General features: G+C 39.5%; 1 long non-coding RNA gene across 4 annotated transcripts in view; it reads right to left on the reverse strand.

Moving 5' to 3' along the window:
* Positions 1–23,884, reverse strand: part of LOC124237891 (uncharacterized) — a 37,732-nt gene extending 13,848 nt beyond the window's left edge. For all 4 annotated transcript variants that reach the window (XR_006888173.1, XR_006888171.1, XR_006888170.1 and 1 more), the window contains exons 1-3: positions 23,803–23,884; positions 22,429–22,600; positions 10,577–10,662 (exon numbers count right to left, since the gene is read on the reverse strand). This is a non-coding gene — a long non-coding RNA (uncharacterized LOC124237891). The remainder of the gene's footprint in view (positions 1–10,576; positions 10,663–22,428; positions 22,601–23,802) is intronic.
* Between the last annotated feature and the right edge of the window lie 2,646 nt (positions 23,885–26,530).

Consider the following 26,530-nt stretch of genomic DNA (forward strand, 5'->3'; position numbering starts at 1 on the left):
ATAGATTTGGTGTTGATAATTGATGGTGAATTGGTAATTGTTGACATGGTTGGGCTGCATGAAATGACTAACTCAGGGATAGAACGTTGAATGAGAATAAAAAATGCCAAATTAATCCTGGTGAACAAAAACATTTAAGGGTCAGGATAAAGAAGCAGAAAGGGTGAGAGACACCGAGAGGAAGCAATAAAAAGAAAAGAAGAGAATTAAGACAAGGTAACACTGTAGAAATCAAGAAGAAAAAAATGATCAATAGTTTTGCTGTTACAAAGAAGCCAGGGAAGGTGAGGAGTAAAAAAAAGATTTGTCAATTATGAAGTTACTAGTAATCCTAACTGGTGCATTTTCTTTGGAGCTGTGGAGATAGAAGTCAGTTTGCAAAGAAAGATCTGGAAGTCAAAGAGAGCAAATACAGACACATCTTATATGAATTTTGGGATCAAAAGGAAGAAGAGAGAGAGAGCAGTAGTTTGAAGTGGAGGCAGAAGCAAGGGAAGATTCTTTTAGTCTTTTGTGGCTCATTTTTTAAGAGGGAGGAGACAAAGCACAGAATGTGAAGCCACTGCTGACTGACTGAACGAAGTCCTAAGCGGGGAGGTGAAGGACTCCTGCAGGGAGACAGGATGAGAAAAGGGAGCTGTGGGTGAAGGATAGGGAAGGGAAACAAATGAGATTCATTTCATCCAGGACTTTAGAGATAAAGTCATGCACTTAGAATGAGAAGACGAATAGGATAAAGAGTTGCAGAAAAATTGAAAAGATTTGGGATCATCCCACTGAGAAAAAGAAAGGAACTAAAATCAAAAGACTGCCTGGAAGCATTAAGTGCTCAGAGGGAGGGTGGGAATCACCATAAATTCCTCCATTTTCCTAGAAGAAAATGGGTCTGCAAGTTCCCTGTCCACCATGGCTCTTAAAATCAAAGTCTTTCTAGTAAGGCGGTGCTGAAAACGGGAAGCCTGATCAGCCGGATAGGGAGGCTACACTCGATGAAATCAGCTACACTTAGGATACAGCCAGTCTCAAAACCAGATGCAGTGCTTTAGTTGTGAGACAAGGGAAAGCCCTCTTGGCATCCTCACCCTCTCCACCCTCCAGTTACTACTCCTTCTCCCAGAGGATGTACATCCTTCACTTGCCTTCTCTTTCTCCTCATCTATTTTTCTCAAACCCGACCCGACTTGCACAGTTTATAAAAATCGCAGCTGAAAAATGGATATGTTTCATTTTAGAATCTAAACATCACATGATTGGAGAATATTTCATTTTTATCTCACATCGTCTCAGGTCAACGTGACAGGTTATTGGGCCAGTCACAAGACTCCGAGCTCACTCTAGAAAACTGCAGAACAGGGAACCCTGTGGCAGAAATGCTGACGACGTGGACACACTATGATTTGCTGAGTTACTGCTCACAACTTGCAATTTTGAAAATTGTCTTCTGGATTACAATTCCATATCCTAGCCCTCCCATCTCTCTATCTATGCATTAAAAATCATTTTAAATCAACTTGCATTGCATCTTTTCTCTAATTGAAAATTTGGGGTAATTCAGAAATGGACTAATTACAAATTTTTCTTTTGCACATCTTTGAAGAAGCAACTTAACAGAGTAAACACAATTTCAAGCGTAATTTTTACTAGAATGTATAAATTGCGTTAAACTTTGCAGTGAATATTTGCCAATGGAAACATTTCTATGGTGAGGTGAATCAGCACCACATTGCCTAATTCACAGAGTTACTGATCATCCTTCTATATTCCTTAAAAAAGACCGAGATCCAGATCCTGTCTCTATTTGAAAGTAATAAAATTGCATTCCTATTTAAATATTTTATTGATTCAAGTTGTTCACAAATTCTAATCAGTCTTGGTCATAATTAGTGTTTTACTATAATTTTATGTTAATTTTACATTTATCTTTTAAAGTATAAATTAGTTTAGTACCTATGAAATTGCTGAAAATATAAATTTATTTCTACAGTGTCAGCCTATAATGTTTCAAAAGGAGCAGTTCTCAGAAGCCATGAGAGCGTCTGCAGACAGCTGAGTTAGAATGAAGAAGAATCTCCACCAGGCGGCATTTGCAAATCCTAGTATGAGATATTCTGTCTACGTACTTAAAAGTAGGAATAAAAGTAAGACGTATCTGCTTTAAAAACAACAACAACAATTTTACTGTTCACATTTTGTATTAATTCTGAATAGGGATCTGTAATTTATTGACATACAAAATTGTTCAATGGAATTTTACTATACGCTGCCCTCATTTGAAATAACCTTAACTTTCCCTTCTCTCTATTTCAGAGGAATTGCCTAACAATGACCTCTCTAAATTTATAATTTCTAGACTCTGCACTAATTCTGTTAATCTTTTATAAAATGGCCTGATGCTTATAATTCTCTCAGTCACGCTACAAACACATATTGAGGACACGTTATATTTGGCCAGGCACCTTGCTAGACGCAATAATCTAGAAATCCATTCTGCTCTGGAGGGGCTTACATCCTGATGAGGGATCCAAACAGGGAAATAGATTCTGCTTGAAGCAAGATGACTTTATAAAAAGAATACAAGGTCTACGGTGGTGAGCGGAGCACCTACCACAGCTTGGCGGGGACATTGCACGAGAGTGTTTTATATGGGAGGCCATGCTGAGCTGAGTCCTAAAGGAAAAGGCCTTGAAGATCCCTCATGCAGAGTTGGGATCTGTGAGGGGGGCCTTCCAATGTGGGCAAAGGCATGGGGATGAGATCCGGCTGACAGAGATGGGGGAAAGTTAGGGAGTCAATATTGCCAGATTTTCAGGTGCACAGGAGAAGGCGAAGGGCTTATCTGAAGATTGGACATTAGTCCTAAATTCAAATTGCTTTACCATTGAAAAAAATTTGTATCTAAGAGTTTGAATGAAGTCTCAGCTTTTCTGTTCTTGAATACAAGATACTCTAGAAATGGTCTCTAAACTGTTATTTCACTTTGGGAAAGGAAATGTTCAAAGAGCAAAATTTTAAACTGTGGAGCCCTTCTGAGGAGGAAAGCTATATACACCAGAAGAAGAAGAGGTTTAAGGAGCTTGTGGGTTAAGAGAGAAGGAGATGGGGTTTGGGACTCCAGGTTCTTTCTTGAATAGCTCCAGACAGGAGTGATTTGGGAAGGTTGGCCCAGAGATGTTTCCTAGCAATGAAGGAAAGTTTTATGAGAGGCTATCTCCCTCCTGATTATTTCGCTTTTAACCCAACACAACAAATAGAAAGCAGATTTCCCAGACACTTCAGAAGAAGTTGAACTGCCTGTGGAAAAGCTGACATCTGCAAATCAGCATAGATTAGTACTCAAATACTTTGCTTGAATAATAAATTAAAATAACAGCCAAACAGGACATGGCAGGCGAGGGGGAAAAAAACCCAGAAGCCTGGCCTGAAGACAAGTACTTGATAAAATAATTCTTTTCAAAGAATGCCAAGAACTCAGATCTGAAGGTTGGCCGTGTCAACTTCTTACGTCTCTGACTCCTCTCAAGAAAAGATGTGATGATTAGATAAGAGTAAATTATAAGGAGCATTTAGTAGCTGTTTATAAAGTACTTAAAAGCACTTCTTTTAAGACTGAATTGTTTGGGCATGCTATTAATTTATGTTATAAAGAAGATGACTTACTGAGCAAATATACACGTTGGACCAGCCAATTATCCAAAGCTCACAGTAACAGAGTCCCAACCAATGAAGCTACACTGATGTATGTTTGCCAACACTATTAATTTAGCAGTTGAAGCTGAATTTAAAAGCAAAAACTTATTACCTTTCATATGAGGCTTCATCAGTTATTAATTAAATTCTTACACATTAGCTACATGTATACAAGGCCTCATATTAAGACAAAAAGAAAACTTTATAAATAGACTATAAAGCATGGTGAACCTCCCTAGCCAATGGGCAGGGTGCTCCCTGTTGCAAAAACATTCCAACAGAGGAGAGTCAGTCATCTGTTAGGCGACATCCAAAGATCTGAGTGCTTAGGAGACAGAGCTCCTCTCTAATTCTGGGAATCCCACCTCTGATTGGGGCCAAAGCAAAAAGTACTGTGAAACCCTTGAGATCTACTGATACAAAAAATACCTCCCGGATATTTGGAATTAACAAAGCTTGATGAGGTAGCAGATGAGTTCAGCCTGCCTTTGATTTCAAAACCTAACCTAAAGCATTGCCCCCAAATTGAGAATTAATGTGCTAACACAAACCTAAATTAGTAAAATTACTGTTGAACTCTGCTTCCTAAGTAGGACCTTTCAGAGTACTTTGAGTCTTTCGGCTTTTAGGGGCAATATCAAATGGGATAGTATCTTGGTCTAATGTAAATGTGGTCACCATTTTATGGTTGGAAAACATGAAGCCAGAGAAGTAATGAACTTTCCCTACATCACACAACAAATAAAGGACAGTTTATAATAGAGTTCAAATATCTTCAACCAGTAACTGGAAATAACAACAATCATAAAGCAACATTTTTATCACAGTTTTTAATACTTTATGTGACATTATAGGTTAATTCTCTAACCTATAAAGTAGGTACCCCTGTCATTTTCATTCTACATGTGAGGAAACAAAGCACAGAGTGGCTACATAACTTCTCCAAGGTCACACACCACTAGTGAAAATGGAGGCAGGAGTGAAATTCAGTTCGAGACGCTATAGTCCATGCTCTTAACTACTACACTTTTCACCCATTATTTCTCTACCTCCCTTCCTGTAGTAACAGTTTGTGGGTATTTTGTCTATCAGACACCATAAATGAACTAGTTGGAGAGTAAGTCCTCCCTCTAGACTCAAAGGCAAAACAAAACCACTAGGGTGCCTTTTGGTCTAATAATCTGTGATCCAGAATCTGCCTACAGGAGGCACCCCCATTACACACAATTCCTGCCACAGCCTCTGCGGTTCAGGCCCTCAGTGCTCTGAGACTTCCTAACTCCACCAGCACTCGCATTAGTCATATTCAGGCATTCTCTTCATGTGCACAATTGTTTGTTTTGTAGAAACATAAAAACACATTTCAACTATGCATCTGTTGCTTCAATCACTTCTATGATATTCTTGCCCAATGGTCTGGAAATTTGAAACCTCCCACCACACCTCACTCTATCTTTGGACAGCATTAACTGAGAATTTCTTCCTCACATTGAGATAAAATCTGTCTGTAGCTTCCTTTTGTTTTCCCAGTTATATCCTTTAGGTCTAATCCAGTTTTTCTTATGTTGAGCATTTAATAAACATTACAGACCTATCTCCAGAAAAAATACAGACTGTGGACGTGTACAAAAGGCTTACAATCAATCTCTGGGGCATTGCAGACCCCCTAAGGCATATGTAAGGTCTGTGGATCTTATGCTTGGAAACTCTCTTCAATAACAGCCCTTCAGATGCCGTCAGGGGAAGAGCGCTCTTTCCCTCTGTACCAAGCAACGTGTCCAAGTACAGAGAGTTGCATTCTTCTCTCCCCACTGAACTGCATCTGCTTAGATTTTTGCCATTCTTTCCAGCCCATGGAGACCTTTTTGAATCCCAATTCTGTGATCTAATCTATTCACTTTCCCTCCTTCAAGTCACTTTTAGGCTTGATCAGCAGGCTCCAGTGTTTTCACCACAGCCACTGGAAAAGACATTCAGCTGGAAAACTGCTGAGGACAGAACACCAACCAAAGGATATCACCGAGGGGGGTGGGAAGTGCCCTCTACATTTTTTACAAAGATCGTATACTGGAACTTAAGTCCATGAGGACACAAGAAAGTGAACACATTTAACAAACAGAATATAATCATATACAGTTAACTTTATCCCCTCTAGGGACCTGCTTTTGTTCTGATGTCTTCATTGCTGGGTTAGTTCAGGAATTGGACTAACCAACTCAGAGGATATGAAAACACATGACAGCCACATGACTGAGGGTCTAGGTACTGATTACAAAACTTCCTTTCACAGTTTAGCATGTGATCTTAGGAAACCCAAGTATTTTCCCAGGTTTAAAGCCCCCCCAAATGCTGGCCTTGCTAAGTAAAACAGTGGCTGTCCGATGCCTGTTTCTTAGGCTATAAGGATTCTCATGGCCGGGAACTTTACAAATGCCATATTGGGTATTAGGTTGTTACACAATGGTTTAATTTACTTGTTTTAACGTAAATTTTTTCATGCTTCAAGGATAGCTTTTACTTCTAGTGTTCTAGAGTTTTGTGGACAAGTTCAAATTGACCCTGTCCATGTACATTGTAAATTTTATAAATTAAATTATATCCCTTCTAGTGTTTGTCATTTTAGAACTAAGAGTTTTAATATAGCCAGCGTTGTGGAAGAAGATCTAAAAAGATTTGAGTCAGAGGACCTCACTCTGTCATTAACTACCCCCAATGATCACGAACAATTCCACTAACGTTTCTTGGCCTCTTATCTCTCACGTGTAAAAGGAGGGAGCTGGGTTACTTCTTCTCTAATGGCTCCTCCAGTTTTCAAAATTACGTTATTCTAATTTTGTTAAGGTGGAATGGTGCACTGAAGCATCAGAACACAGACAAACAGCAGTATCTGGATTCTTTTCTGTGCCTTAAACTTCAAGGCTGAAAGTATGATTTTAATACACAAGGGCTATCATACAACATAATTTCGCTCTATTGGTGATGCATAGTAGATCAGACAGAACACAATTCCTCTAACTCAATGATTCTTAAATTCGGTTGCACATTGGAACCCGATGATCCCTAGATCTCATGCCCAAATGTTCTGATTTAATTAGTAAGGAGTGAGGTCACCTGGACCAGCAAGATTATAAAAACCTCTCCAGTTTAGGACCACCACTCCAATCCATATTAACTCTGAACGCATGCAAGAATCACCTGATAATTTTTCAAAATCTGTCAATGCCTAGGTCCACCTCCAGATTCTGATTCAGTTGGCCTGTGGGACCAGGGCATTGACATGTTTTAAAACTCCCCAGGTGATTGTCATATGTAGACAGAGTTGGGAACAACTCCTCTAATCTCTGCCTCACAAGTCCTTCTTAGTTGATCATCCTGACTCCTACACCATCCCACCCTGGACACTCATCAAATGAAAAAACCTTGGACCTAATTACAAGGTACAGCTCCACCTCCATTATATCAACCCGGTGCCCTAACCTCCAGCTTTTTCTCTAGGGCCATAATCTCTTATCTTGTCAATTAACCAATGCTCCCTGTTCTGTGACCTTACTTGCCATGTTATGGTCTCTCAAATACTTCTTTCAGATTATAGTCCCATTTCTTTCTACTGATTTTTGTCAGCTTTATTCATCAATTCTCCCTAGTACATTGAATGCCTTTGCCCACTATTCCAAACTTCCTCTGGATCCTCGATTATCTTGATCAAATTTTTCCTATGATCTCCACTAACTACAATTAAAGAGACTCTAAAAGAGATAGCAAACTGAAAAAAAATCTGCCATTTATTGCCCATAACTAACCACAGGCTAGGCATATATAACAAGGAATTGGAAAACACACACACACACACATACATGCACACACACACACATACATGCACGCACGATTTATAAAATTATGACACTCTCTTCCATTCAGCATTGGTTTCAGTTCTGGCCAGGTGCCTTAAAAAACACAAGAATCAATATTAAAAATGTACAAAGATGAGAACAGTATATTATTAAGAGAATTAAGGGTTACCAAAAGAAGATGAAAGGAAAGATTTGAATTTCAGTCTAGAAAAATGAAAGCCAAGGGTGAATCATTTTAAAATGGTGGCTAAAATAATATTATTTTCTTAAACATGGAACATAGAAGCTGAAAGAACAATGTTCTAGGAAATTGAAAGGTAATACTGCATAGTAACCATAAAACAAAATTATAAGGAACTTATACAGGGTAAAACTAAGTAGATTCTGTGAAGGCTTAGATAAATTTGATAAATGATTGAGATATAATGGGTTTTTCAGAAAGCAAAAAAGAAAAAGTAACACTTGGGGAGAACTTTACAAGTTTTTAAAGCACTTTCATATGCATTTTCTTTTTTTTTTTTGAGTAGGTCACCTCAATTCTTTTCTTTTTTTTTAAAGATTGTCACCTGAACTACATCTGTTGCCAATCTTCTTTTTTTTCTTCTTCTTCTTCTCCCCAAAGCCCCCCAGTACGTAGTTGTATATTCTAGTTGCAGGTCCTTCCAGTTGTGCTGTGTGGGATGCCACCTCAGCATGGCCTGATGAGCAGCGCTAGGTCCACGCCCAGGCTCCGAACCATCAAAATCCCAGGCCGCAGAAGCAGAGTGCGCAAATTTAACCACTCAGCCATGGGCCGGCCCCTGTATGTTCTTATTTAAGTTTTGCAAAAAGTCAGAAGTTAGAGTGGTTCTTGAGTACATTCTGAACATTTTGAGGCCAGTATTGTCACGGCATCCATCATCTTCTTCCACGAAAGCTCCTTCGTGGTGCTGTCTGGAAGGTAATACAGTGCCAGCCATACCTTTACTCTAGTGGCATCATATCCTTATGACCCGAGGTGGATTTCCCATGAAGCTAACAAGGCTTTAAGCTTTAAGTACTTCTCTCACAAGGGCTCCTTCCAAGCCTTAAGAGGAGCCCTGGCAATGGGTTCCCATGGTTGTATGTTTTTGTCAAACAGCAAAAGTGAGTTATTGTAATTTGTTATGATATCTTCTTTCAGCCTGAGCAAGGCGGAAAGGATTTTTTTCATTCTAAATATTTATTCTTGTACACACTCTCTATTGGTAATTTTCTATTCTTTTTCCTAAATATGGAATATGGATCCCCTCCTGCATGTGGTCTATTATTACTGAGCCATAGGGCCCCGCTGCCCACTGCAAGGCCGTTATTCTCCCTCCTCTTTGTCCTATTTTAAACCCTCCTTCTCCGTCAGCGCTCAGCCTTCAACCTTCAGCTATTCTGTGCTCTCTCCTCGGCCATCTTCCTCATTTCTGATGAGCATTTCCTCACAGAGAATGTCTTCCCCAGGAAGACACAGAGTATCAGGTAATGCTTGCCAGTTATTCCCATTCTCTCTAAATGTCCTTTCCCTGTTCGTTTCTCCTGCTTTTCCTCACACTTGGAGAAGGTTCTTAACTTTGGACAACTTAATTTCTACGCTGGAACTCCCCCCAGCCTCCTCCTGCTTCTAGAAGCCCTTTCATTTCAACCACCTCCCTTCTCCTGCCGCCTTTGAGCACACTCATCACTTTGAGCAGTTCTGGTCTCATTTAGTGGTTTCTCTCTTCTAAATTTCTGTCCTTAACCAAAAGGAAAAATGCAGTCAACTCGAAAATGCCTTTCATCCTGAGCTGTTTTGGCATGCATGCCTCAGGAGGAAGAGAGGGAAGATTTGTGGCAATCGCTCCTGGGCCAAACTTGCAGGCAGTGCTTCCCCCGACTGTAGGAGAAGTTGCCAAAATAGACACTGAGAGCTGTAAAAAAAATTAATTAATTAATTAAAAAAACCAACAACCCAGCACCACAGTTTTTCCCTTCCATGAAGTGTGATTTAGTGCGCCTGGAGTTCTAAAGTCGGCCTGAGCTAAGCAGAAAGGTAATCTGAGGAAGTGCGTCATCCAAGGTCTCTATTTACACACATGCACACAACCATAGAACCCAGATCAGACGTGTAAGTGAGGACTGATCTCAGGGGTTCAGCCATGAAATAAAGATTACATTGTGTCCACTGTAAACTACCCACCCAATATAGGGAAGGAAAAATTTTTATTTTACAAAGATTTCAAGAATGCAGGCTTAAGCTCGAAGAACTGTAGCACTTAGTTTATCTAGAAGATATAATTAAGCAGACTAATTCAGTCACTGAATATTTTAGTTATCGTATTTTTTTCTGGATTAATTAATACTAAATGGAGATTCTGGAAAATGTTTAAAATATGTCATAATGCTATGGTCTCTTAAGTTTCCTCCCAGACAAACTTCTAACAGTTTACATCAGATTTAAATAAAGATTTTAAGAAAGAAGAATTTAAATGAGAGTCCTGGGGAGGATCAGCATTGTGGATGAATAGAAACGCACAGAGTCTGCCAAGAAAACGAGAAGAAAGGGTTCGAACTTTGCCTTAAATTTCAGTCTAGGAATTTGCGGTCCTTTAATGCTACACATTTTGTCCAATCTTCAAAAACCCACAATGTTTATGTAAGCCTAAGAGAGTCAACTTCTTCTCACTAAACATTCTTAACACAATAAAACGTTTAACAGTGCTAAAGTTACAGGTTTTCATATATTCAGGAGCAAATTGTGCTGATTTCCTGTGTACAAAAGATTTAGTAACTAAAATAAATGAAATTATGGGTAAACACGTGGCCTTAGATATTTTTCCACATCTGTCATTTGCTAGGTCCCCAGTATGAATCTGAGTATGAGTATACTGGGATATCTCTCCAGGGAGAAAAAAAGCAACGGCATACAACTAATAGCCAAATCATATGAATTCCTGACAGTTCTAACATTTTTGACATGTAAACATTTTTAGTTAAATATATATGCCTTGATTTTCTCTTACCTATTATCACCACCCTGGCCCTTCACTTACTTTCAATAGTGCAATGGTGCGCTCTTCCTGAAAATGCTGAATCACAATGACGTGAGGTATTCATGTAATCTCCTGCTCAGGATTATCTAGTGAAGAAAGCTCAGTGATGGTTAGCTAACTAATGACCAATGTCGACTAAATAGTCCACTAAATTATTTATTTTATTCATAATTTAATAATATTTAATAACAATTTTATTTATTATTTATTAATTTTATTTTACTAATACTTTAAGTGTATTTAATAATTATTTTATTTTAATTATAATAACATAATATTTTATTTTATTTATAATATAATTTCAGTGGAATTTAGTCCACTATCACCACTGGCTATCTTTCACTCCATTCCTGAGCTGAGTTCTGTGAGCCTACATTGCCTCAGGCATGAGGAAACATTGGCCTCACAAAAATACAGGTCAGATTCCTTCTACTATTAGACCAGGGCTTACAACATAACAGAGTCTGTAGGCGATAGCCGAGATATCCAAGTTGAAGACAATAGCCAACATGACAACACTTTCCTAAAAGGGTTGGACTAGTTTCTTAGAGTCAGCACAACAAAAATAGAGGAACATTCAGTAGGGTCATCAATGCCACTTAGGGTATATGCAGACGGAAAAAGTACTGTAGCTCAAACATCATGGAACACACAGCAGAAAACGTTGGGCAGGCTCCCATCCTTCAAAGCAGTAACCACAGCAATCATCTTTTAAATTTCAGAGAGATATACCAGCAGACCGACACTCAAATTAGTAAATATTTGTTCTAAAACGTTAAAATACAGTTTTGTATATCCTTCTGGGTCTTATATGCTCACTGTAACTTGCTGTCCTTTTACTTATGTTATCTCTGTGTTTGGCACATAGTTGAATTGTATGCGGGAGTAAACAAATGATGGAAAAAAAAGTGAATAGTTTGGGATACAATATAGCTGGATCTAATTCTTAAAAATAGGAATCTTAAAGATGCTTGAATTGGGAGAATTGTCCAGAGGGAGAGTCCTAAATGATGACCTATTTTTATGCACCAAAAAGAAGTTTTCATTAATTGATTCATTCATTTATTCAACAAATATTTTTTGACCATCTTTTGCACATCAGGCATTGTGCTAGGTTTCTCTGATTCAGTGATCAACAGAACAGATTTGGATACTGATGTCATAGAATTTACACTATAAGGGGAAGCTATTTTTAAAAGAAAAATAAAAAAGGAGCGCACAATAAGGATATAGTTAAGATTGTGATTAGGGCCAAAATAGGAAGAGTTTGGAGATTATGCAGGGCCTTGTAAGCCATGTTAAGGATTTTCTGTTTTATCCTAGGAGAAATGGAAAACATTGTAAGGTTTGAAGCAGAGATATAACAGGATTTAAATTTCATTTTGAAAACAACACTCTAGTGGTCTATAAATAGAAAGGATTGGAGGAGATGAGCAAAACAAGATGGTGACAGAAATGGATGAGAGTAAAGGTCCAGCTGGGAAGTTACTGCTGTAGTTCAGGCAAGAGATGGTGGCAGTTGAGCTAGAAGAGTGGCAGTGGAGATATGGAGAAGTAGACAGGTTTGAGATTCATCTACCAGGTGACAATGACAGATGCTTAATAAAGAGGCAATAGCCAAGGGTAACATCAACATTTCTGTCATGAGCAGTTGGGAGGATAAGAGATCAGGAGATTGAGAATGCTAGATAAAGAGTAGGTTTGAGGGTTGAGAAAATGAGTTTGGATTCAGATATGTTTAAAGTGAGATGCATGAGAGGCGGCCAAGAGAGGATAGCAAGTAAATGTTGTGTATACGACTTTATAGTTCAGATGGGAGATCTATGTTGGAGAAACCAATCTCTGAGTCATTGGTGTATACACAGTACTTTTTACAAGCTGTGGCAGCGGATGAGGCATCATAGGAAAAGAATGTGAGACAAGAAAGAAACAAGGTTTCAAGACTGATCTTTGAAGCACTCCAATTGCTAAGTAGAATGGAGGTGTTAAAGGGAAATGAAAAGGGTTGGCCAGAAGGAGTAGAAAGAACTCTAGATTGTGCGTTACACTAGGTTGCAAATTACAGAAGCCAAGAAGAGAGAGAATTTCAAATGAAGAAAGTGATCACTCAGGGAAGTCAAGGAAGGGGAGGACAGAAGGAGTATGTTGAATTTTGCAATGTGGCCACCATTGAGATCTTAGCTAGAACAGTTTGGGTGACATGGTGGATTGGAGGGAACTTAGCTGTGAAAGGGAAGTGAAGGCATTAGGAAAATGTGCAAAGGTAGCTCTTTCCAGAAGCCTGATCGTGGGCAGAATTTTTAGTTTCTATCCTCGGTTATGTAGCTTGCATTTCTCCATTTGTGAAATGAGGATGTGAATATAATCATACTCAGAAAATAACTTGAGAAATACAAGGGTAAAGCCCTGTATTTGGCATGAGTCCATTCAGTTAAGTTCAGATAATATTTACTGAGCACATGCTAGAACCTGGGACCGAAAGATGAATAAACAATGTGCATTCTTGCCAAAAGCTTACAATTTATCAAAGGAGACAGAATAAAATACACACATTTAAGAAAATGCAGTAAATTTGAAGAGGAAAGTATGTGTGATGTACTGTCATAGCAAGGAAGAGGGGTATTTATCCCAACAGAGGAACTTGAGAAACTTTCTTGAAGAGAATACACATGAACGAAGCTGGGAAGGAACATAGAGGAACTAGCAAGGTATTGAGAGGAAGTAAACATACACCACAGAGGGAACTTAGGAACATAAACAAAGGCCCAGAGAACCGGAACACAATGAAAACCCTGGGTACACCCTACCCATGATTTGCGCAGGGAATCTAAAAACACATCAGCTTCTAGAATATAAAGCTGGAGTGTGAGCTAAGTCTGGAGAGGTAGACAGGCCAACCTCATGAAGAAGTTGCCATGTTAAGAAGATTTGACTTTATGCTCTGGTAACTGTCTGAGTTCAAATCTAAGATCAACCATCCATTAGTTCTGTGACTTTGGATGAGTTATTTAAACTCCCGGAGCCTTAGTTTCCTCATTGAGAGTTTTTCTTTTCAATTTCCTTGAATGAGAGTTTAAATAATACCTGCATCCTAATATGAAAATTTCATGAACTCTCTAATAGAGTTAAACATTGTTATCAGAGCAGGAAGCAGCCTTAGACAATCTCATCCAATCTACTCATTCTACATATAAGGAAACTGAGTCCCAAGGAGATTGGTAACTTATCCAAGTTCACTCCTTGCAGAAGCAGCAGAGCCTAGATTTCAACCATCTGATACTATGACACTATTGGACATTCTTTTCTTCCAGGAGTCAAAGAAAAGGCTGAAGAAACCAAGGAGTGAACGAGCAGGCAGAGGGCAGATTGTCAAATGCCAAAGGGTTGTTGGAGATACCGTTTTCTGATGATGGGTCACAAGCTGAAGGCTGAGAATTAAGACAAGGACAAGAGGTGGGACGTGGTAACCACATCTTCAGATATCTCTTCCCTCCTGGTGTAAATCACCATGGACTCACAGCTTGGCACATATACTGCAGCAGGCATGGGTTTTGACAGCCCAGCCAGCTTCATATCCCTATTCTGCCATTTACCAGTTGTGTGACTTGAGTCAACTCTTTTCTGTACCTGTAAAATCCGAAAATAATGCCTTACTGAATTCTTAGCAAGTTTGAATAAGTTAGTATATATGGACATGCTTAATATATTGCCTGACACAAAGGAGTCACCTAAATTTTTGTTTTCTTTATTCCTTCTAACAAGAATCCAGGGCAGACCACCACAGACACAAGTTGAGAATATTTAATGACATAGACCCAGACAATTTATTTCAAGATACCCCAGAGAATCTGGAATTGGACAATAGACTATTTGATAGACTATTCTCTATCCTCTGGATTTCAGACTAACCTGCTAAATACCGGACAGATGATGACAGACTACTCAGCAGCTCAGAGACCAAAGATCAGAGTCTGAATTAGACTTGGTGGTGCCTTTAGCTAACAAGAAAGGGACATGAGATGGGTTAGTGGGACAGGTGTGGCATCTGTGATAGAAATAAATACAATTAGAGGTAAGAAAATTAAAATGGGTGAAGTAGGGAAAGAAGCTGTCAACCAATGCGTCATCATCTTAAACACAAAAGTGCTCTGGCTGGGCAGCCATAAAACGCTTTCTCTGTAATTATTAACAGCTGTCGCATGAAAATTATTTTGTGTTCATTTCACTGTGAATAGTCACACAGGAAGAGTAAGCACTTTTCTTTCACTGCACGACCTTTAAGGAAGAAAGCATAAAGATTTGCTTGAAGTAGCCATGGAACTAGTTCTGTAATCATCACATGACTTGGTACACTCCAACACAAAAAAAGCAGGGATCCTGACAAAACAAGCTTTAGGCGTGGTGTACATGAGGATTTTGAACCATGTTTCATCGCCGCTTCTTTCCTTTCCTGAGATGTGCTAACTTCTCTGTCTTGGCCATTTGATAACTCTCATATTTCCTATTGAAACAGCCAGGCAAAAACAAAGATAGACTAAGCTCTCCACATCTTTTTAATCTTGAGCCTCACAAGGATTTTTATTTGCCATAGTCATACCACACACCATCTCTCTTCACCTCTCCCGTTCCACAGTCTTCTAAACTCTTATATCACAGGCTATGTGAGGACAAAAATGAATCTCCCTATAACTCTCCCTCCCTTTTTCTGTTTAAGAAATTTTAATAAGGAAAAGTTAGAAAATGCAGATAAGGTTCATTCACTTTGCAACCATTCGCTGAGTACCTACAATGGGTCAGGTGCTCTGCCAGGCACATGAAGCACAAAGATAATAAGACACAGATCTTGCCCTCACGTGCTCTCAGTCTAGTAGGGAGACAGACATGCAAACCAGTCATTGTACTGCAGTGTAACAAGTGCCACAAAAGAGGTGAGCATGGGAATAAAAGAGGCTCATTCTTCCTACAGGCAGCTCAAGAAAACATTCATGAATGAGAGGTGTTTCGAGTTGAGTCAAGATGGAGGAACAAGGACTTTGTCAGAGAAAAAGGCATAATGGTAGATGTGACAGCACAACAAACACAGGGAGGTATGAAGGACCTGGCAAATTTGGGTATCTGCTAATGGCTTATTGACGTAATGAGGGTGTGATGGAATGGAGTAGGATTGGGGAGATGAGGTCAGAGAAGGGGGCAGAGACTAAATTATGAAGGGTTTACTATGACAGTGATAAGGGGTTTTAACTTTATCCTGAAGGTAATAGATACCCGTTGAAAGGTATTAATCCAGGAAGTAAATAACTCAGTTCAGAGTTTAGAAAGGTCATCCTCAGCAGTGTGGAGGTGGAGAGAGGATGAGATGGAGTGGAGATTCGAGGCAGGATTTCTAGCGAGAAAGTCACTGTCTTGGTTCATGTGAGTGATAGTGGGAAACTGAACTGGAGGGATGGCAATGGGAATGGCGGAGAGGAGGCATATTTGAGAAATAGTTAAGGTTAGCCAACTAATTAAATGTGTAGAACGGGGGCAAGGGAGAAGCAATGGAAAATGAACACCAGACTTGAGGCTTTAGCTTCTGGGTAAGTGGTGGTAAAATTAGCTGAAGTAGAAACACGGAAGGACGTTAAGGGGAAAATCAGTTTTAACTTTTTTCTTTATTTATTTTTATTTTCTTGCAGCAAGAACATTTAAAATGAGATCCATCTCAAATTTTTTAGTGTAAAACACAGTATTGTTGACTGTATATGCAATGTTGTACAGCAGATCTCTAGAACTTATTCATCTTGCTCAACTAAAATGTTATGCCTGTTGATTAGTAACTCCCTATTTTCCCCTCTCTCTAGCCCCTGGCAACCACTATTTCACACCTTGATTCAATGCATTTGACTATTTTAGATACCTCATATAAGAGGGATCACACAGAATTTGAAGAGATATTAGCACTCCCATGTTCATTGCAGCACTATTCACAATAGCCAAGATGTGGAAACAACCTCAATGTCCATCCACAGAAGAAAGGATAAAGAGAATGTGGTATATACATACAATGGAATATTACTCAGCCTTAAAAAAAAAGGAAATTCTGCAATATGTGACAACATGGATGAAGCTTGAAGACATTATGCTAAGGGAAATAAGCCATGAACTTCTTATAGGACACTAAGTTGGCACTGTCCAATAAGTACTCAGATGTACATATGGATCTTTCACTGAAGTAGAGAAATAACTGGACAAAATCAATACAAACCCTAAAGCTAAGAAGGCAACCAAAAAATTGTACATGACAACCTCTGTCTGTGGAGGTCAGATTTGCTTAGGAAATCAAGTAAGAACTCTAGTGGTTTAGAAAGCATTTTTCCATCTTATTATCAAAACAGAGACAAGAAGACAACTGATTAACCTGGAGGATGAGGAAGATATCCTAAAACAAAAGATTGAGATCTTAGTGGACACCTAGGACGATTAAAATGAAGTCTGGAAGGCCAGCAGAGATTGACATGAGAGAGAAAAGACGCTCCCAGGTCTCCCTGCTCTTTCCAAAGGTTTTAGAAAAGGCGAAGACGGGTCAGTTGCTATCAAATCAGAAACAGTGACGTCCTGTAACACGGGAGAAGAGACACAACCTGGGAGGGCGGAAAACTCTTGCAGAGTATCTTCTTAAAGCCACAGAGACAGAAAATCAATTGAGTACCTTAAATATTGAGAGAAGTGTTAAGAAAAATAGTTACAGAATATCTGGATGGATATGATGGGGGAAAATAGGGAAGATCAGCCTAAAATGCTCGGAGCATTATGGGATAACTAAGCAGAAAAAACGAATAAGCAGAAACTATGGATGAATAAGAAGTAGCAAAAAGATATTTAGGTTCAGAGGTAACAGTTGTTTGGCAGTGATAAGAGCAGTCCGAGCAGTCAAAAAGGAGTTGAGTCACCATTAAGATGGAGAATTGATTCTCAATCTTCAGAAACTGAAGGAGCCACGAAAAAATCCAGTTCCCAAAGTGTGTTTCAACCCCTACAAGGCCCACTTATAGTGCTACTCCTGTGTTTCCGTGAAATTTCTACGGCCTTATTTCTACGGCCTTATTTCTACAAATATATTTACAATAAATCCCTCAGAGCTTGGGGTACTCGGAAATCATACTGCTCTCTCTTTTTTTGGCAGCCAAAATTGCCTAACATACCTCTCCAACATTTCTAAGCAGTTAACTACATCCTTCTTGTAGTGCAGTAGCCAGAATGAATGAAATCCTATAGGGTATACTATCCAATAAGGAGTAGAGAGATTATCACCCTCTCCACTCCGAATATCATCCCTTTTTCTTGGCAGCCTCATCACACTGCTTAGATGGACTTTTCTGTCAATTAAAAGCCTCACTTCTTTCATTATTTGTTTATTCATTAAGCATATATTTATTGAGCTCCTATTATGTGACAAGCACTGTTCAAGGAACTGGACACGTGCAGGAAAACAAAAACAAAACACAGCCCTCATGTAGTTTAGTATCTGGTCGGAGAGTCAGACACTGAGCAAAAATAATCACACTCATGAAAGGGTCACTCATCACACATGAGTGAGGAGGTGGCCCAAAACCACTCATGCTCCCCTTAAGACTGCTTTCTCTTGTCCTCCACCCCTCCATTAGCAGGAAAAAAGAGGGAGCTCTTGTTTACTTATTTAGCACAAAAAGTCCAGATCTCTCAGGAGATACCACAAATCCAAACCCTAATCTCCTTAAGGCTCTGACTTCAGGCCCCACCCACATCTCCAACCCTTCAAACCATTCTACTATCTCCTCAAGAGTGCCCAATGCAATGTTATTAAAATCCCCAATATCCTCAAAGTCTCCATGAATGTCCCCATCAGTTTTGTGTTCCAGCTGAGAGCCGCCTCAACCCTGCGGACTCTGCTTTCCCTCCAGCCCTCTCGGGTGGTAGCTCATCTATCTCTCTGGGCCTGGAGGTGGGAAATGTGTCCTCCTTGCTCCTCTTCTAAATCTTTTTCCCTCTCTTGTCCCTAACTCCTACCCCCACCCCCACCTTTGAATCTCATGTCCTCAGACTATACTACCCATTACCTTCCTTACAAGAGTCATCTGTTCATCTGCCCCTCTTTCTTCTCAACTTTTTCTTCCAACACCTTCACCCCACCTTTCATCTGCCACTCTTGACTAATGACCAAACTTCTCTTTTCACTGAGAAAATGAGAGCAATCGGAAGAAAACATGAACAAGCTCTTTGTGTCTACCTGCCTAATTACATCTGGCCCATATATTGTCTTTATTCTTATCACTATTAGTGAACTGTTTGTGCTCTTATCTATAGCTGCTTAGATGTCTGCTCAAGGAATTTGCTCCAGCAATTCTTCCATTTCTCTTCTACAGCATTTATTCTGGGGGTATTTCCAGATGCTATATTTTTTTCCACCTTAAAACCTCTCTCTTGACCCTACTTCCCATTCTGGCTACTTCCCTACTTCCCCATCCTCCTTTGCACTCCATCTCTAACTGCTCTTTTCCTTGAACCTGTTCCTGTCAAGGTGTTGCCCCCACCATTCCATGCTACCAGTCCTTTTCGGGATCATCAATGACTACCACAACACTAAATCCAACAGTCAATTCATAGTCCTTGTCTCATTTTACCTATCCCTAATATTTGGCACAGTTGACCACTACTTCCTACCTGAAACATTTTCTTCACTTGACTTCCAGAACACCACACTGCCCTGGCTTTCCTTCTACTTCACTGGACTTTTCTTCTTACTATCTTCTGATGATTCTTTCTCAACTTCTTCACTCTAAATTTTCCCGTCACCTTGGATCAATTCTCTTCTCTAATTCACTCACTCTCTGGATGATCTCATCTCATATTTTGGCTTTAAGTGGCGCTTATATACCAAAGAACCAGCCCTGGTGGTCTAGCGGTTAAGATTCAGCACTCTCACTGTCGTGGCCCCAGGTTCGTTTCCTGTTCAGGGAACCACACCACCCACGATTGCCATACTGTGATAGCTGTGTGTTGCTGTGATGCTGAAAGCTATGCCACCATATTTCAAATGCCAGCAGGGTCACCCATGGTGAACAGGTTTTGGTAGAGCTTCCAGACTAAGACAGACTAGGAAGAAGGAACTGGCCACCCATTTCTGAAAAAATTGGCCATGAAGTTCATGAATCCTATGAATTGCAGGGGATCGTTTTCTGGTATAGTGTCAAAAGGTGAGAGGATGGTGGAAAAAGACTGAGCAGAGGTCTGCTCTCCTGTACACAGGGTCAATAGGAATCAGAATTGATGGCACTAACAACAAATATGCCAAAGACTGACACATTAGTATCTATTGCCCAGGCCAAGGATAACCCACTCATCCCAGTTTGCCCAGGACTTTCTTGGTTTTAGCACGAAATGTCCCATGTCCCAGGACACTCCTCAATCCCAGGCACACCAGGATGGTTGGTTACCCTGCTCAAACTGCTCCCCCGAACACTAGATCCATAAATCCAACTATCCTCTCTCTAACTCCACTTGCATATGTAATAGGGATCACAAAGTTAACATGTCCAAACTGACCCCTGATCTTTCCCCTCAAGTTTGCTTCTCTCATGGACTTGCCCATCTCAGTAAATGGTGACTCCATTCTTCTAGTTACTTATGCCATGAACCTTAATGTAATCCTTGATTTTTTTTTTCTCCTGTAACACATATCCAATCGGTCAACATATTCTCTTAGCTTTCCTTCATAAATACCCAGAATCTGACCGCTTCCTCCACTTCTACTGTTACCACCCTGATCAAGCCACCAACATGTCTTGGCTGGATTAGTGCAGACAAGTTCCTGACTGATACCCCTGCTTCCACCCCTGCTTCCTGCCCCCCGCCACCCACACACAGAGTTTATTCCCCACCCTGTAGCCAATGAAATCCTTTAAAAACATATGTCAGATCACATCTTTTGCTTAAACTGAAAAATTATTTCCCACTCACTCAGTCTGAAAGTCAAAGCTCTTGCATTACCGTCCAGGTCCTGCATTTACTCTGCATTCCCATTTACTCTGCTCCAAACACGCTGGCCTTCCTGTTGCTCTTTAAATATATGGAACACACTTCTGTCTCAAGACTTTTGCCCTTACTCTTCCCTCTACCTGGAGCAGTCTTCCTTCGGGTACATGCAAGTTTCACCCTCTCATCTAGTTCAAATGTTGCCTCATTGGTTCTTCCCTGACTATTTAAAATAGCATGTACTTGTGTGCACACAGAGACACATCCTATCCTCTTTCTCTGATGTATTTTTCTCCATAGCCCTTATCACCAGTGAACACACTTTATATTTTATTTGTTGATTTGATTATTGTCTATTTCCTCCATCACTAAGTGAAGATCCTGAGGAGGGAACTGTTTTATTCGCCACTGTATCCCCAGCACTTAGAACAGAGCTTGGCACGTAATAAACAGTCAACTATGTCTTATGTAAACCAATGAATGAATTGTGTATTCAGATAAGAACTCCAAAGGGTAGGAACAGTACATGTACTACAAGCACATGTAACTTGTACATGTAACTACAAGAACATGTAACAAAAAAATCTCCACCTAGAGAATAAGGGAGGGCTTCTAATGCAAATGACACTTGAACGGAGACCTGAAGCATGAGTAGGTATTAGCCAGACGAGAAGGAGGAAAGAATATTTCAGACAGAAGGAACAACCTATGAAAGGCTTTGTGACAGGAGGCTCCATAGTGTGTCCAAGAAACTGAAAAAAGCCCATATGACTGGACTACAGAGAGAAAGGAGAAGATCGCTGAGACAAGGCAGGGGAGGTATACAGGGACATGATTTTAATCTGTATGTGAGAAAAATAAAACGACATTAGAGAAACTTAATCTGATGATAGATGTGTGTATGACCCAATCATGTTTGTGTTATGAAAATATCACTAGAGCTGGTGTGTTAAATTGGGTGAAGAGGGCCTGAGTAGAAACATCGAGATCAGATGGACCTCAGCAATAGCACAGGTGAGAAATGACGGTCTCATGGACTAATAAGGTAGTGGGGGAGACAAAAGAGTGACAAATTCTGAGATTCTAGGAGTTAAAATGGACAATCAAGAGAGGAGTTAAAGATGGGGAGGAGGGGATGAGGGAGAAAGAGGTATCAACAATAATGCCTAAATCTACTAGCAGAACAGATGGTAGCAACATTTGCTGATTGGGGGATATTGGAGCAGGACCTGGCTTGGAAGGGATGGTTTGAGTTCAATCTTGGTGAACATTATGGAGTCCACACAGAAATGAAAATATAATGATGTACACCTAAAATTTATATAATGTTATAAACCAATGTTACCCCAATAAAAAAATGTGAGAAAAGAGAGATCAGTCTTGAACATGCTCTCTGAGGAGACTTCCGGACACCCAATTCCAAGAAGAGGAATTTGCTGAGCTGTTGGACGTGCAGGACTGGAGGTATGTAGAGGTCTGGGCCAGAGACAAGTATTTGGGAGCTATCATTGTAAAAATGATAATGAAGCCTTGAGATTGATGAGATGGCCCAATTTTTGCATGAGTTCTTACTAAGCCACATCTTTCCACCTCTGTACTCACATAGATAACTTTTCAGACAAAAGCATGATGATAATTTTATCTTTATTTAATTTCATCTTGTTAGTGAGTCAGATTACTGCTGTCACCTGTTATAATTTTTTTTAATATTCTCATTCTCACTTATTTTCCCTCTCCTCTTTCCAGCTTTGTACATTCTGCAATGATAATAACAACCAGCTGCAGCAGCAGCAGCACAGCATACACGCCTCTAACTAATCCATTAATAACCACGTGGAACCAAACAAGATAGAGAATCTTACCTTTGGGACCCTAGTTGGGACCTCCCTCCAGGGTAGCATTGGTGGAGGCAAATCCTCTTTAGGTCAGTCACAGCAACAGTTAAAACTTCATCCGACTTTACGATTCAACAGCCCATCTTGTTTCCAAAGGATAGCACGGAAGAACTTGTAGAATTATTTATCCATCAGGCAACTTCAGAAACATGACAAGCATGCTCTTAAACCTAGTGTTCAAATCCCAGTTCTATAAGCTCCCTAGCTCATGACAAGTTTGAGCAAGTTGCTTAAACTCTCTGGGTTATAGTTTCCATTTGTAAAATATTGATCACAATATCTGCCCTATTGATCTGTAGAGAGGATTAAATGAAATGATGCATGCAAAGTATCCAGCACCTAATAAGCACACAAAACAGGAGCTACTTTATTTTTGTGTTATCATTATTACTACCATTTTCCCCAAATTGATGTGCATCTAACTTGCTACCAGAGTATATCTCTTTTTGATAACCTAGTGGGCTCAAGGGAGGACCATTGCCTCATTCCGGCAGATAATAGCAACACAAGAAATTGTGTGTGTGCAAAGTTGGTCATGAGATGGACCAAAAGAGTTGTCCAGGGATCAACCACAGTTGAGGAATAGTTTCAAATACAACATAGGGAATAGGAATGACATTATTGGTTGAGAGTGAAAATAAAACTTTATAAGGTTTCTTTTTGTCCAAATGTTGAGAAACTAATAGAGATGTGCCTTTATTATCAATTTGATGTTGAAATATTTACCACACTAGCTAAGTGTCTGAGGTACCTACAAAAATTGGGCACTTACAGAAATTTACATCATAGAAAATATTGACTTATAGTGGAAAATATAACTTATAATGGAATTTTACTGACATTTGGCCTTTTTTTCTAAGAAAATATGCACTGGAAAACCAAGGGTCAGGGAAGAAAGAGCACAGCTTTTGGAGTCAGACAGATCTAGGTTGGAAATCTAGCTCCCCACTTACACACAGGATTGCCATTAGCAAGCTTCTCCATATGTCTATTCTTCAATCTCCTCATCTACCAAATGTGAAAATTAATGCCAATGTCATAAGGTTGTTGAGTGTGTTAAGAGACTTACCACATGCAAAGTGCTTTATACAAAATAAGCATTCAATAAATGTTAGCTCCGTTTTCCTAAATACTGGGAGCTTAGCACAGGCAAACAAGATGGAAACAAAAGCATTATTTTGTTCCAATGAGCTACACCCAAGCTGTTCTAATAATACACTCTACAAACTTCTTGCTATCTTTCACTCCCAGCACTTACCTTTGCAAACATATTCTTTGGACCCCACCATTTGTTACAATTAAGAGAAGACAATGAAATGGTATCTATTTTTAAACACTTACTAAAAGATGCAGAATGGAAAATCCATTTCTAATGACTGGTGCTTCATCCCATAACGCTTGGTAGATGAAAAATGAGTCTCATTCTTGGATTGTACCTGTTCTTAAAAGTCACTTAATTTAAAATATGTATATATTAATCAATATAATACATTCACGTGGTAAGAAAGCAAATAGGACTTATGATTAAAGCAAAATAACATTCTCATCCTCTCTTCTCACCCTCAATGCCACACCCCAGAGGGAAACTCTTCCAGTTGTTCCTGTTTTTTGTTCTGGTAGCTGCCTCCATAATTCTAGATATCATCTTTTTATCTCTGCTTTGTTTTATCCACTTTAGACAGTATCTTACAAACCTCATATACGAGAGCTTAAAATTCAGGTCACTTACTCATCTCTACTCAAGGCATGTTATTATTATTCATGGTTCTTCTATTAGTTATCTTTATATCTTTAAATAATATATTTAAACCTCTATTTGTTATTCCATCAGCTTTTGCAATGTCTCTTACAGCCTCAGTTACTCGTGGCATGCATGATGCAGTGGAAGCTCCATGAAGATTAGGCTCTCTATCTAATTTTTTCCTTTCTGTGTATCCCGAGTGCCTAGAATAACACTTGTACCCAGTAGGATCTCAGTAAACATTTACCCAGTGAATGACTGAATGACTACACTAATGCTATCAGTGTGTTAGCATCCTTACCTTTCCTTCTACATGTCCTTTTCCTCCTCCAAACAGCTACACTTTTACGTGTTCACATTATAGGGTCATTGATATTTACATGTCATCCTGAGAGCACAGCAAAGCCTCTTATGTTCTGTCCACAGTTGACTTAAGGCTCGTCATCTTTGCTTTCTCCAAACGTTGTCTGGTTTATTTAAAGAGGAGCCCTACGTGCCATCTGCCTCCCTCTTGGTTGGGGAAGAGGCACTGAGGTACCCACTGGTGGCAGCAGCTTCATTACAGACCTCAAGGGAATTCCCTGATTTCAGCTCCACTTCTCACCCACTTGCTGTCAACTCCAAGGCCAGAGACTTTTCTGGGATTCTGCAGAGCAGATCAGCTCTTATCTCCTTGTAGCTCCTTGTCATCTATAAAACTATTGTTTTTCAGCCTGTTTCGTATACCAAGCCATTCCTGTTCATTTTCAATCTCCCAGAAATTTGTTAAAATCACTTGTTTGTTCATCCCCAATTTCATTTTCTTTAATGTTATTGATTTATTTCTTTTGTGCATCTCTACTTTTATTTCAGGAGATGTTAAAATGCAAACTTGTACCTTGTTTGCCAGAAGTGTTAGAAGTAATTTTTTAAATGTTTTATTTAATTTGTGCATATATGAAAGAAATTATGGGATTTACATGATTTATTACGGACAACTTCTTTTTGCCCTTCCTGCTCTGACTTCCCACATGAACCAAAATATCGCCAATATGTGACTGTTGATTCTCTTAACTTTTCTTTCTTATTTTTAATTCTGAGATTTATGTTAATTCTGTGATGCATCTTTTAAGCCACATAAAATTTGATTTTACCAAAATGCAGTTAAAAACAAGGAAATACATTTTAAAAATAACACCGCCCCTCTCCAACACACACACTGTGGATGAGCACAAATCCAGCCTCATAGAGAATAGAGAAGAGAGAGGAGAGAGGAAGGATGAATGAGCAACTGCGACCTGACTTCTTCCTTCTATGACCACAAAATCAATGTATTGACCCAGCCAATATTTTCCAAAAGAGGATGAGGATGGAGAATTCTAGAAAAATATGTCCAAAGAGCACCTACGCTTATCACACTTCCACCTGAAGAGAAGCAATTCTCTTACCAAATTCTTTCACTCATCTAACAAACATTAGTTTGGAAGGGAGGAGTCTCACATTTGTTGATCACACCATGTTCTAACTCTTCACTTGTGTTACATTTTTTCTTGGTTACAACAAACCTAAGAAGTAGGTATTACAGTAGACTGTTGTCATTTGCAGATTTAATATTGGAGATTTTGGCTATTTTCCAGTAACCCGAAAATGACAGGACTTGTAATTTTTCTGAAGCATTCACTTGAAGCGGATGCCCACTTGGAGGCTGCATTAGTGGAGCAAGTGATTAACCAGTGAGTGAGATGGGATTATTCGCCAGCATCTCTATTTCAACTTGAGTTTGTTTTTCTCACATCTCTCTCCCATCTTTCTAGTCCTCCTCAAGTGCTCCAGTAGAATTCTTGCATTTAGGGATTCCATGTCTCAAGATTATCCCTTGAGTATTTCAACGGCCTATTCTAATCAAGACATAAAATAATGTGACAGTGTTTGCCCAGGAGAAAATGACAAAGTGAGATCCAAGACAATTTTTCTGGTCTCCAAAATTCATGCTCTTCCTTACCTCATCCACCGAGCTTCCTCTAATGCTGGCGACGGAACTGCAGCAATAACTTTTATCCCCACCCTATCCGAGACCCAAGGAGGAAGCGTGCACCTCTCCCCGCAGCAGACTGTGCTTCAAGCAGTTTTAGGATCCTGGGAAGGTCAGCCTGTCAACAAGGAGGCTCATCTCTTCTTTGTCCACAGGAGGATACAAACTCCCTCCTGCTGACCAACAGAATGAGACAAGCAAACACAAATCACTCAGTTGAATCAGTCAAATGACCAACTTAATAATGGGTGGAGATGTGTGACTTGAAGAGAATACGAATTAACTGTGAAAAACTGACGAAGAAACCAAAATTGAGT

This window comes from Equus quagga, chromosome 4, assembly GCF_021613505.1.
Source record: "Equus quagga isolate Etosha38 chromosome 4, UCLA_HA_Equagga_1.0, whole genome shotgun sequence".
Taxonomy (NCBI): Eukaryota; Metazoa; Chordata; class Mammalia; order Perissodactyla; family Equidae; genus Equus; species Equus quagga.